The sequence below is a fragment of the Carassius auratus genome, unplaced genomic scaffold, assembly GCF_003368295.1.
Source record: "Carassius auratus strain Wakin unplaced genomic scaffold, ASM336829v1 scaf_tig00020405, whole genome shotgun sequence".
Lineage (NCBI taxonomy): Eukaryota > Metazoa > Chordata > Actinopteri > Cypriniformes > Cyprinidae > Carassius > Carassius auratus.
Window position 1 is genome coordinate 24,719 of NW_020525024.1, and position 14,502 is coordinate 39,220.

At 38.0% G+C, this 14,502-nt stretch overlaps 1 pseudogene; it reads left to right on the top strand.

The window, feature by feature from the left end:
- The first annotated feature begins 9,671 nt into the window (after positions 1-9,671).
- On the top strand, positions 9,672-11,476 carry LOC113076399 (interferon-inducible GTPase 5-like; annotated as a pseudogene).
- The last annotated feature ends 3,026 nt before the right edge of the window (positions 11,477-14,502 follow it).

Sequence of the window (14,502 nt, forward strand, 5' to 3'; positions counted from 1 at the left end):
GATTGGAAGTCTTACCAATAGCGCAAACTGAACAAGCCAAGACGAAATCGTGGACGTCACGAGCCATACCAGGCCACCAAAATCGTTGCTTGACCAGAAATCTAGTTCTACTAACCCCTGGGTGACAAGCAACACTGGAACAATGACCCCACTGGAGAACGTCTGACCGTAACCTCTCCGGCACAAACAATCGGTTCGGTGGGCAACGAGCCGGGGGCGTTACCCCTTCTAAGGCGGTCAACACCTTCGATTCGACCTCCCACCTGAGCGCGGAGATAATGATGGTCCCCGGTAAAATGGGCTCGGGAGTAGCAGTACGATCGGAACGCTCAAAAAGACGGGATAAAGCATCGGGTTTGATGTTTTTGGAACCCGGCCGGTAAGAAAGTGTAAAATCGAAACGACCGAAAAACAATGCCCACCGAGCCTGCCTGGAGTTAAGTCTTTTGGCGGTTCTAATGTATTCGAGATTCTTATGGTCCGTCCATACAATGAAAGGTACACCCGACCCTTCAAGCCAGTGACGCCATTCTTCCAGTGCAAGTTTGACTGCCAACAACTCTCGATTGCCAATGTCATAATTAACTTCTGCAGGAGATAAACGGTGAGAATAATACGCGCACGGATGCACCTTTCCGTCTGAGGATGCGCGTTGGGATAACACTGCTCCTACCCCCACCTCTGACGCGTCGACCTCCACTATGAATTGACGTGAGCGATCAGGGGTGACGAGAATGGGAGCTGAAACAAAGCAGCTTTTCAGTTTGGCAAACGCAGCCTCAGCTGCGTCTGACCACCTGAACGTCAAACTAGGGGAGGTCAAGGCGGTCAGAGGAGCGGCTAGTTGGCTGAAATTGCGAATGAAACGCCGGTAAAAATTGGCGAACCCCAGAAATCTCTGCAGGGCCTTGCGAGACTCTGGGGATGGCCAATTTACCACAGCCTTAACCTTCTCAGGATCCATGCGAACACCCTCAGTCGAAATGATGTGTCCTAGAAAAGAAACAGACTGTGCATGAAAAACGCATTTCTCCGCCTTGACAAACAATCCATTCTCTAGCAACCGCAGAAGCACTCGTCGTACGTGTTGCACGTGTTCCTGGAGAGACGAAGAAAAGATCAATATGTCATCCAGGTAAACATATATGAACAGATCGACCATGTCTCGCAACACGTCATTAACGAGTGCTTGAAAGACTGCCGGCGAGTTGGTTAGCCCGAACGGCATAACGCAGTACTCAAAATGGCCTCTAGGGGTGTTAAAGGCAGTCTTCCACTCATCCCCCTCCCTGATGCGGACCAAATGATAAGCATTACGTAAGTCCAATTTAGTGAAAACGGACGCTCCCTGCAACCTCTCAAAAGCTGAAGACATAAGCGGCAAAGGATAGGTATTCTTTACCGTTATGTTGTTCAGCCCTCGGTAGTCAATGCAAGGTCGCAAGGATCCGTCCTTCTTTCCCACAAAAAAGAACCCCGCCCCCGCTGGAGAAGAGGAAGGGCGGATAAACCCCGTTGCTAGAGAACTGGATATATATTTCTCCATGGCCGCCGTCTCTGGAACAGACAAAGAATATAACTTGCCCTTAGGCGGAGAAGTACCTGGCAATAACTCTATCGCACAGTCATAGGGACGATGAGGAGGAAGAGAATCAGCGCGAGACTTACTGAACACCTCCTTCAGGTCGTGGTACTCCGCGGGCACGCTAGCCAAATCCACTGCTTCCCCCTGAAACACAGACTCAGAAACATTAACACCAGCAGACAAAAGACAAGACAAATGACATTCCTCGCTCCAGCTAACCACAGATCCAAGGCGCCAATTGATGCTGGGGTTGTGTTTCTGAAGCCAGGTGTGACCGAGGACGATGGGGGATGAAGGTGAGTCCGTAATGTAGAATGATATCTCCTCAGTATGATTGCCAGATGTGGTGAGGGAAACAGGTAAGGTGGTCTGAGTGATGACTGGTAGTCTGTGTCCATTGAGAGCAAAGGGTGCAATGGGGTGTTTGAGGGAGGTGAGAGGAATGTTAAGCTTACTAGCGAACTGGAAGTCCATGAAATTACCCTCTGCCCCAGAATCCAACAAGGCGTGATGCTCGAGTGCGTGGGTGGACCACCGTAGACTCACCGGAAGGAGTGTCGATGTAGATGAGGTCTTTCTGGCAGAGATCCCACCCGATAGTAGCCTCCGTCTTACTATCGGGCTTGGTCTTTTACCGGACAACGCTGGATGTGATGTTCTTGACTGCCGCAGTATAAACATAGTCCCAGGGATCTCCGCCTGATCCTCTCCTCCCGGGAGAGCCGAGCTCGCCCCACCTGCATGGGTTCAAGATCTCCCGGTGGGCTGACCGCAACATCTGAGCGCTGATACTGAGCCTCCGGTCTGTTCGCGAGAACTGCTCTCCCCCTCCGTCTGGTGGCTTGATCGAGTCGATTCTCCACTCTGATGGTTAGGTCAATCAGACTGTTGAGAGAAGTGGGGAGCTCGACGGCGCGGATCTCCTGTTGGATGCGGTCAGCCAACCCATGCAGGAAGTGATCCCACTGCGCCTCCTCGTTCCACTTACACTCCGCCGCCAGGGGTGCGGAACTCAATCGAATAATCGGAAACGGACCTTTCCCCCTGACGTAGGTCCGTGAGAAGCCAAGCCGCTTCCCTCCCGGCGGCGGAGCGGTCGAAGACCCGTCTCATCTCTTCCGAAAGTGCGTGGAACGAGGCACAGCAGCTGTCTTGGTTCTCCCACACCGCCGTCCCCCAGAGGGCAGCCCTTCCCGTAAGTAGAGATAAGACGAATGCCACCTTCATTTCCTCGGTGTAGAACGTGCGGGGCTGCAGGGCGAAGTGCAGAGAACAATGAGACAGAAAAGATCGACAGAACTCTGGCTCACCCGCATATTTCTCCGGGATGGGGAGGCGTGGTTCGGGCTGGGAAATCCCCCCGGAGACGATCGGCGGTGTGGGTGGCGTGGGAGGCGCAGCGGGTGACGATTGTTGTTGTTGTTGCGTCTGGAGAACGAGCTCGGACACCTTCGTCACCATTGCTTGGAAGGCTCGACCCATCTCATCTATCGCCTTGTCTTGGCGATCCATACGACCCACAGCTCGTTGCAGAAATTCTTCGAGATGAGATGGGGAGCGATCGCCTGCTGCTTCCATGATGGTCAGATCCTACTGTAACGACAGATAAAAGAGGAGGAAGCAATTGCAGGCAATCAGATGTAGTTTATTGATAAAGAGTGTCCAGAGTGTTGGCAATGGCAAGGAAGGTCTACGGTGGCGTGAGGAGAGCGGGATGGTGAAGTCAGCGGTGCAGGTGAAGGTGGTCAATGGTTGGAACCAGGAACAGACCGGAACACTGACACGCGGACGACAACACGAATCCAAACCAGCACACAAACACGGAAGACGATAATCCAGCTAGTGCATGGAGACATAAGAGAGGATCTGACAACAGAGAGAGAGCGAGGTGAGTATAAGTAGCAGAGGTATGATGACGATCAGCTGGAGCGAGACAATCAACACCCAGGTGATGACAATCAACTAAACGAGCACATGGAGACAACGTAAGTACAAAAACAATAACAAAACATGACACGGAGGAAACACTGGATTTCCTACCGTGACAATCTTATCCAGGTTTTGCATCTGTACTTGTACTTGTCCTTGACTGTTTCACAATTTCCAGTTGGAAAAACAGAATTTTTCAACCACATTTTCAAGACAAGGAACAACTTTTTAAGGGGCTTTTTATAATGCTAATCAGGTATATATGATATTATCTGCAATTAGAATGTATTTGTTATAAATTACACAACAAATTTGAAATATCTGAAATTGTTACAGATGTAAAATGCTACTTTTATTAATTCATACATTTAAAAAAAAAGTAGTTAAACAAGAAATACAAAAATAGACTTATGATTTTGCATTTAACTGATTTTAATTTTCTCATGATGAATAGACTTAAAACAAATTCAGCAGGAGAGATATAATTATGCTGCATGTTCTTTTTTTTCCTACAGTGCATGTGCAGTAGGTGCATATATTCACATGACCTAAAATATGCTATCTAAAGGTTCTGTGAAACACATCTGATCCCTGTGTTATTTCAGATTTTGTCCTTGGATAGTTCCACCATGTTTATTCAAAGGCAAGTGCACTGTATATTACAGTTTTTCTGAATTTCTAAAACACCAAACTCCAATATCTGAAGTAAATTATTACTAGCTTGAATCAATTTGTTGAATAAAGAATGCTTTCTGCTAAAACCTTAAACACGTTCAGCAGTTAGGCTCTATTTGCAAACATCATGCACTCTTTTTGCAAAACTCTTAACACGTTCTCATTCACTTAAACACTTATCACACTGTGATGCATTTGTGCTGCAAAATGCTAAACACAAGCGACACACAACTAGAGTCCAGCTATCATTTGCTTTACTGTTTAACTTACAGTGTTTGAGTGCACTGTAACATGCTATTCATTTAGAGTTATATTGGACCTTTTTGGCCTTTGCAGTGGGACTTCAGTTTTTACAAACATTCAGTACTATTCAATATTCAGCACAATACTATTCTTGCTGTACATAGAGTACTGTAGGCCTATACAGTTTTTCTGAATTACTAAAAGACATTTCTTGAAACTATTACTCAATTTATCACAATCTTAAACACAAATCCAAATACTCAAAATAAATTCACAAAACTTCTGACTCTTCCTTTAATATCAAACACTCACTGCAAACCCATTTCACTTGCACTCAAAATAAAAAAGTGTTCTCAGATCACACACAAGTCAATAAAAAATAAACACTACAGAGCATTCATTATACACTACAGAGAAAAATAGAAACCCCAGCATCCAGAGCATTACAGAAAAAGTATACTGTATTGAGTAAACAAGGTTTGGAGAAATTGAGTGATGGTTTAAAGAAATAATAATGTTTGTGTGTGTGTGTGTTTGCTCTTGTTTTTGTGACATCAGGACACAATTGTGTATAATGACGTGTATGACACAGGTATTACAAGGAGAGGGTGACTTATGAGGACATAACCCACGTCCCCATTTTTCAAAATGCTTATAAACCATACAGAATGAGATTAATTTTTTTTTTTTTTTTGAGAAAGTAAAAATGCACAGTTTCCTGTGAGGGTTAGGGTTAGGTGTAGGGTTGGTGTAGGGCCATAGAATATACAGTTTGTACAGTATAAAAACCATTACGCCTATGGGATGTCCCCACTTTTCACAAAAACAAATGTGTGTGTGTGTGTGTGTGAGAGAGATAGAATTTTATTATTAATAATTATTTTTAAAGTTAGGTGGGCTAGTGGGTTATCAAGAACAAAATAACCTTAAAATTTTAAAAGGCTTCAGACTTCCAAACATGTGCATCCAAATTTGTACTGTAAGCTGGGAAACACCCATATTTTGTTTTTGGGTCAGAGGACAAATCCAGAATAATACTCTTTGTGTAAGGCAAAAAATGTTGAACCAAAAATGCAGTCCTTAGTCTTTACTTGCCATTCTCTAGTTTCCAAGGACATTCTTTCAGAATAGCTTTTCTATTTTTATTTTCTGTTCATTTTAGGATGTGATTCCTTGATGAGTCTCTCCATTAGATCTCATGCAGCAGTTAACCTAAACATGTAGGTAAATTTTTATCAATTTAAACTAGTCTCATCATAAATTTAGGGAAAAGATTGATTCATTCATATTATACACATATATTAATGTAATTTTCTCTTCATCTGTTTGTATGACGTAGGGCTTTAAGGGCTTATGATACTCATATGAACCTAGATTTGTTACAGATTAACAGTTTACAAAAAATAACAATAGGCTTAATATTGATGTCGATCAACTTATGTAAAATAAGTTGTTCATTAACATCACCCGTTGTTTTGTTCTCTGTTTTCACTGTTTACACAGAAAGCAAAAGGCTAGTGTTTTAAGCACTCATTTCTTTTAAAATGCCTAGAAAGTCTGTAGATTCTCACAGTCAAATTTACTCTATGAACTTGTTGAAGTTACTCTATGAAGTTTTCATGTCACAAACCAGTTTGTTTGGGTTTTTCTGAAAGTATTTAGTTCATACTTCCACTGAAACACACACACACACACACACACACACACACACACACACTTTTAAGACATCTATTTCCACAATAAAAACACAATTTACCTAATAATATATTGTTGTGTTTTCTGCTTTATTGTAATTATACTGCATTACTGAAGTATTAAAAATTATTTAGCACAGTTTTTTTTTTATTATTCATAATTTTTTTTTTTGTTGGGAGCTGCCCTGTTTGAGAATGTCGAGATATTTCTTCCAGCACTGACTAAATTTGGGTTTTCTTGTTGTGAACTTTTGAGAATTTCTGTTTTTGTTCTTGATTCCAGCTTGCCTTCATTTGTATTTACATACGGTCCATGTTATCGCTAATTAACTGAGCATTCACTGTAAGGTAAATGTCTTTCATTTCTGCACAAACACACATATATGTATAGTATATTATAATATATTTATTCGCTTGATGCATCTCCCTATTACCACTTTTAAAATGGATGCATTCTCCAGTATCTATAGTGCTCAGAACCAGCCCACAAGATGGGGGGAATTCGGCCTTAAAATAACAAACGCAGTACATGCAAATGAACAGCAATGTCATCCGGCTTAATTCATTCTTAGTGAATTCCCCTGCAAGGTTTTCATTTTTGAGACTGGTTGGTTAAGATGTTTTTGAAAAGCACAGTTCATATTGTTACAGTGTTTTTACTAATACTCGGTACATGGAAACAGCATCATATATCTCTCATTTAATTATAGTTTCCGTTGTGTCATGGGGTCAGATATAATACTGCACTGATGATACTTTAATTATTAAAGTGATAATTGCTTTAATTGTTGCTATTATAAGTGGTTTAATTATTGCTATAACAAGTGGTTTAAGGTCTTAGTGAAAGTGTAAAAGGCGCTGAAGAAGTAGAGTCAAGGTATTCATTCACTTTGTGAATTCAAAGTTTCCAAATGCAATCACTTCAGATTTTCCTTGTTTAACTGAAGAAATTCTGGCACATCCAGCTGTGAATTTCATCAGTGCATTGGCAGAGGAAGTCAATGGGGCTGTAGGCATTTGGCAATAAGGCTAGGTAAATCTAGTAACAACAATTATATAGTATTTATTTCCATGTGAGGAATGTCACTGACAGTGGATAAATAACAAGCAACATACTTAAGTAAGAAGAAAGACAATGAAATTAATAGTTAGTCATTAAAAACAGCTTCAGATTAAAATGATGGTGTAAAATCAAATGGGAATCAAATAATTTAGGTTTTAGTTTGAATGTGCATTGGGGTTTTAATTTTAAGTCTAAGTTTTGTGGGTTATAGATAGGGTGAAAGTGATTTCACTAAACACAACGTGTTCCTGGATCAACATCCTTGTTGATCCTGGAACAACTTTACTATCAACCAATCAGAATTGAGGGATTACTTTCCAGGAAATATCTACAAGTAGGTGCTTCTACTCAGACAACAAAAGATGTTGATCCAGGAACATGTCTTGGCAAAATCACGGTGACCTTATAGTTATAATGGAAACAGTTAGATGTTAGGATGGATTTAAAAAAATGTAAATTAATGTTTACAAATGAGTTATTTTTCTTTTAGAAAGGCTAGTTGTATATTGAGGAAAAAACAGCATGAGATACCCTCGTTTAGTCAATACAGTACAGTTTGTGTTTAGGAAAAAAATTTCTTTGTGCACAGTAGAAGATCATGTATGTTTTTTTAGAGTTAGATGAGACTCATAGTTAGTTGAGACTCTTTAAATTACTTCATTTGCAGATTACTTTGGCCCTAGATCAATTTCAGTGTTTGCAAACAGTGATGGTGTTTTTGTGGGTGGAGCCTATCTGGGGGCAGAAAATGCAGTCCAAGCAAGCCATGGAATAAAATAATACAAAAGGAAATTTTGTGTTTAAATTTCACAATTCTGACTTTTTTCTTTCAATTCCGAGATTATATCTCTCAATTCTAGTATGAAAAATTAACTTGTCATTCTCTCTTTTTCCCTCCGCTTAGAATCATGAGTTTTTAACACCGCACTTTTCCTCAGAATTGACAAGCAATTGTTGAGTTGAATCAAGTTATAAAGTTCAAACTATGAGATAAACTTTTATTTGCAAGAAAAAAAGTCAGAATTGTGAGATAAAACATGGAATATAAAAAGGACCTCCAAAAGCACAACAATACTTTTTTTCCATCTTATTCCATGGATTTTACCTGTTTCCCTCCACCACAATGCATGCAGCTGCAAGTGATGTAACTGTGACTTCTACTCCAAATTTGTCAATAGCAAACATTTTTATCTTAAGCGATGTACATTTAAGATTTATATTAGATCCGATTTTATATTGGATCAGGTTTCCTGAGGATCAAATTCCACAGCTGAGCTTTAGAGTCCCACAAATCAATTGGTTAATTGTTGTTATTGTTTTGTGCTTAACATTGAACAAAGCCTCTTGTGATTTGATTGTATTTCAAATACTTTCAGTTCTTCAAGGGCGCACATCTACAGTAGTTGGTTTCTGTGTCTTTAAGATTTCTGAGAACAGTGTGCAGATCTGGAATACTGTTTCCACCTGCTTCTCTTTTTTTCCCTCTTGCAGTTGTTTCAGTAATTCTGCATCTGAATTTCTCTCAAACCATTTCCTGCTTTCATGTTTTCTGTTGTTTCAATGGCTGCATACAAGTTGTTTTTTTAAGATCAGGTTTGGGTTTATGTAAAGGTGAGCTGCAATAAATGCACATGGAAACTGCATGTAAGTGAGATCCTGTTGATTGCTTGCACATATTATATATCTTTGTTTGTACTCTCACAGTACAAAGGTGCTTCAAACTGAGAAAATGGTGATAGACCCTTCATGTCGCTGTGTTTAAATGTGGGTTAAATTGGGGGGGGGGGGGGTCACTGCAACACTTGTTAATTGTACACAGTTTATTTATTGGGGGCATCACATGAAACACACTGAAATAAATTCCACCAGTCCAGTTTGTGTAATGATAAGTGACAAATTCTGCTCTATTCTGATAATAAACAAATATTAAATCTGGAGCATGTTTGTGTCTTCAGGGAAATTTGGTCAGAAGGAAGTGCTTGAAAAAGGACACACCCTGAAGTCTATGAAACTCTCCTTCTGCTCTTAACACAGCTCATTTGGTTTTGTAATGAAGCTGTTTACTCACTTCTTACTTACCAAAGGTAAGATAACTTTCTATTGCATTATATATTATGAACTTTAGACTAACATTAACTTACTTATTGGGAGATAAAGTCATTTACATATATTTTAAATAATTTTGTTGAGAACTGTTCAATTTGAGCTGTTTATGTCTTAAGACTTAAATGGCTTATTCCATACTTTCTTTTGTAATATTACCGATCATTCATTTTGTTTTGTTTTGGAAGAAATAAAATCAAATATGATTTGAATCAGTATATTCAAAGATTAATAGGCCTACTGTTAAAACAAAACTAAAACTAAAACAAAATAAAATAAAAAATAGTTTATGTTTTTATGGAATTAAGAAATGGATGCAACATGTTGCTTTATGTCTTTCAGATCAGATATGAAATGACCATATCAGTGAGTTGTTTGCCTGTGTGACTCAGTCCATCTACATGTTGCAGTGGACAGTACTGAAGCTTCCAGAGGCTGAGCAGAGAATTCACTACTCACAGCGGTGGGTGAAAAAATACATAAATACATTATATATTGCATTTAGATATAATATACATGTTTTAATCATGTAACTTACGTCATCCTTATAAGGTACTTCTATGTGCTTAACACTGTTAATTTATTATAAATCAAATATGATTTCATTAATTTATTATTACATTATAGAGCTACCATGACAGATTTGGTAAATCCTTACAATGAAGAGGATTGCATCAGCCAGTCATCTGGATCATCATCAAGTTCATTACATTCATCCAGCACAGAAGAGACTAAAGACAAAAAAGCCCATTCACCACGTACTAAATATCCAACAATCAGTCCAAGAAATATGCTGCGAAAACTGGAAATAGCTGAGAAAAATGTTCAGACGAAATGTCCTGACGAACTTAAAGAAAGCGACAAACAAAAAGCCAGAGGAAGGGGACAAAAACAGTAATGTTTATCTGGTTTCCAGAGAGTTTGTGGGCATGTTGTCTGAGTCCTCAGCGAACACAGAAGATGCGGACTCTCTTGGCTCAGCATTAGAGGGAATTATTGACTCTCTACCTTCAGAAAAATCAAACAAACTAAAAAGTAAACTGACGGAGTTCGAGAAATGTTACACTTAACATTGCTATAACCGGGATGACAGGGGCAGGGAAGTCTTCCTTCGTCAATGCCCTCAGAGGCCTTCCTAATGATGATAAGAACGCAGCTCCCACAGGAACAACTGAGACCACCATGAAGCCCAACATGTACCCACATCCCTCCATGCCAAACGTGAAGATCTGGGACCTGCCAGGAATTGGTAGTCCAAAATTTAGAGCAAAGAGGTACCTGAAAGAAGTCAATTTCCACACATATGACTTCTTTCTTATAGTGACCTCTGAAAGATTTAAGGAGAATGACATAGAGCTGGCCAGAGCGATCATGAAGAGCAAGAAGCTTTTTTACTTCATTCGCACTAAAATTGACAATGACATTCGTGCGGAATCACACAAGAGAAACTTTGATGAGCGGATGTTGCTCGAAAACATCCGAGAGGACTGTAAGGCGAAACCTACTGAAAGTCGGAATACCCAGAATATTCCTAGTGTCTTCATTTAACTTGGAGAAATATGACTTTCAGAAGCTGATCAACACCCTCGAAGATGAACTTCCTGAGAACAAGAAATTTGCTCTCATTCAGTCTTTGCCCGTTTATTCTCTTGAGGCCCTCACAAAGAAGATAACATACTATTAAGAAACTTATTTGGCTAAATGCCTTTGCAGCCGGGGTAGGGGCAATAGCTCCCATCCCGGGATTGTCACTGGCCTGTGATTATGGCATCATAAAGAATTTTTTTCAGCAAGTTTTTTTTGGGCTTCGGCTTATCAAATCAGGCCCTAGAGTCCCTATCAGAACGAGTGAACAAACCAGTGGAGCAACTAAAAGCCGCTAAGAAATCACGCTTCAAAGATGGATCCACTGAGGATATTGTGATAGATATGCTGTCTAAACCAACGATTGCGATAACCAAGACACTGGGGACCATACTGGCTCTGCTGCCAGGAGGAGCTCTACCAGCAGGAGGAACGGCTGTTGCTTCAGTGCACTACCTGCTTAATATGGGACTGAATGAGATGGCAGAAGACACCAAAAACGTGCTTGCTGTGTCACAGCTTGCCTAATATGCAGAAAAATCAGGCTTACAAATCATATAATGTTTCTGTTGTTACAGAAGATGTGTCATTTGAAAATAAATAAAGTAATCATACAAATAATAATAATACTCTTCTTTTGTAATTATGATTTTATTATGATACAATAAAATAATAAACTGAAATGTGATCATTAAATTAAAACATATTTTGTTATAGCAAATGCAAACTACACTTTCTTATTTTGCCAGTTTCTTTCATTTGTTTCTATGTACATACTCTATGTATGCTGGACTTGTAATTTGTGTAAATAATAAAATACTTGTTTAAAGGATTCATTTATTATTTCATTGGTTTGCAACTGTATCAGACATATAACTTGATATATATATTTATATATTTATATAAAATAATGTTCTGGTCAATTTAAAGTCAACAAATCATACAAGAATTATTACTGCTATACACTGATAAGTATCTGTTATTCCCATTTCATCACATGCATACATACATCATATATCATTACTATATAACGACAATTAAAACCTAAAACTTTTTTTTATTAAATGTAATGTATTGTATCATTTCTAAAAGTGTAGTAGGTAACAAGAATTGCATAATAAGATAACAGTAAGTAACAGTAAAGTAACAGTAATAGTCATGTTGGCTAAGCAGATCAAATGGCAGTGGACATTGATTAGATAGATTTAACCTGCTTAAAGTCAGGACTACTGAGCATATGACAGTAGGTGCTGTATCATAGAACTATCTGTTTTCAGATTTGTTCATTATCTAAACAAAAACATCAGTTTCCAAGTTTATGTGGTTACGATTTTTATTTTATGTGGTTACGAATGAAAGAGCCATCATATGCCTGCTGACTTGATGTGGAAATGTATTATGTACATCCAAATAGTAATGAGTAGTAACACCATTCATTCCTATCTGAGTGATTTTTTAGACATACTGTATCTGTCCATCAACAATTTCAAGAGATAAAGTCAAAAGCTGAACAGCAATACTGAGCATAAATATTTTACAAGATATTGCATATTTCTCTTACAGATAGAAAGATACAATGTGGATTATATTAGGTAGATTATTACAATATAGCACTGCTGGAAGAAATTTAACACCACTTTGACACGAAAAATAATCCGGAAGAATTAATAATGCCATGATACACAGACCTAACCATAAAAGTTTGTTTTTTAAACACAATAAACAAATTTCAATTTGTATAGAAATTGAATATTAGGACCTCCAGTAATGTGCAAACATAAATTGACTGTGTGCTTGTTTAGGAAAGAGCTATTTACTTCACTTAAAGATTGGCCATGGCTTAAAAATGCAAGTATCAAAAGAGAGAGAAAAAATGAACACTGGTCGAGCAGAGATGTTTTGAATGAGTTCACACATACCATTGCCAGCAAAAGAACAACAGAAATATCTTGTTATACAACACTGAAACTGGAACGTGTTATTAGTTGCAAAACAGACTTACATGAACCAGGAACACATATATTTAAAAAAAAAAAATGGGCATAGTAAGTCATTTAAGTCTGTAGGCATTTTAAGATTCATACTTGAAACAGCTGCCTTTGAAACACTGTTGATGCATTATCAACAGTATTCACATGAAAGCATGCATGTCTGATAAAGTGTCTTTGATTAATATGTACTGCCAGAATGCAAAAATTGTGGTGGTTTTATTTAAAACCTTTCATATAAAAAAGCATATTACATGCATATTACAAAAAGAATCCAAACTATGATCTAGTTCCAGTAAAGCACTTCCTGCTTAACAGCATTCATGTGAAAATGTGCTTGTTTGGATTTGCTGTGTGTTTTATTTGAAAACAGAATACAGAAAAAAATTATATTATATGATGTAGACAAAGATGAAGATAATATAGTATGGACAGGAAATTATTTAAATAGGTCAGTTTTTAAATGTATAAAAATATATTTTAAAAGAAAATTGACTTCTGCTGCAAGTGCATTTATCAACACTTTTGTTTTTTTCTTTTTGTTTTAAAAATTCATAGATCCATATTTTCTGGGTTAAACCCACACCATGTCACTCAATTTATATTTGATTTAATTATTAGTTTCTTATATAGTAGTTTCTAACTTGATTTTTAGCCTCAGTTCTCAGACGATCTCTAAACCACACCCTGAATCCACACCTACTTTTTCATAAACAGCTACCACATCATTTGAAGACATAGACAGATGGTAATTTAATAACCAACTGGGCACATATAAGGTGAGCTTGCAAAAACTGAGATAACTGCTTTATATACTGTATTTGTTTCGATCACATCGCAATCCTAAAGTGTTACACAGTATACTATTATTGGTAGCCTATAGGAAAATGTCTACTGATGGATGTTTACTAATGCTGTTATGTTATATTGCACAAAATACAGCTTTGTTTTTTTTCTTTCTACAAATTAAAATATTTCTCTACAGAAAAAAAAAATGAAGATGCACACGAGGATCCAGTCTTATCATTATAAGTAGGCTAATCGTTCTTTTCTACGTGATCTACTCTCTTTATCTCGGCAACACCCTTCCAAATTACTTTCGTTCACAAAAATAGATAAATAATGTCTGAAAGAATTTCTACAATGGTATTTGCAACTGCTTTTGCAATTTTACACTTGCATTTATATGAAACCCGTGTATACGGCGCTAGATGTCAGTGAAACATTAAAAATACTCATTACGCATACATTTAAATATACTAAAAGCACTGTGAGAGAAGTCTCAATGTATGAAACATATTGCATTAATTTAAATGGGAAACAGAAAGTGCTGATTTATATCATGATAGCGTCAGAACAGTTTAAGTTTACCAAATTAGGTTTAAATATTTAAATGTTATAGTTTGTAATGAATGGTTTTAAACTACACATGACCACGTGTAGACAGCTACCTCTAGTGTTAACAGCTGTATTATTCTATTGAAATAAATAAAACATCACAAGATAAAAAAAATATTTTATGATATTACACTAACAAATGGTACTATTGCTGCAAAACTATTATTGCAAAGCAACAAACATTTACTAGACATTTACCCAGTTGCTTTACTTTTTCAGAGCCATCATGTCAGATGAAGT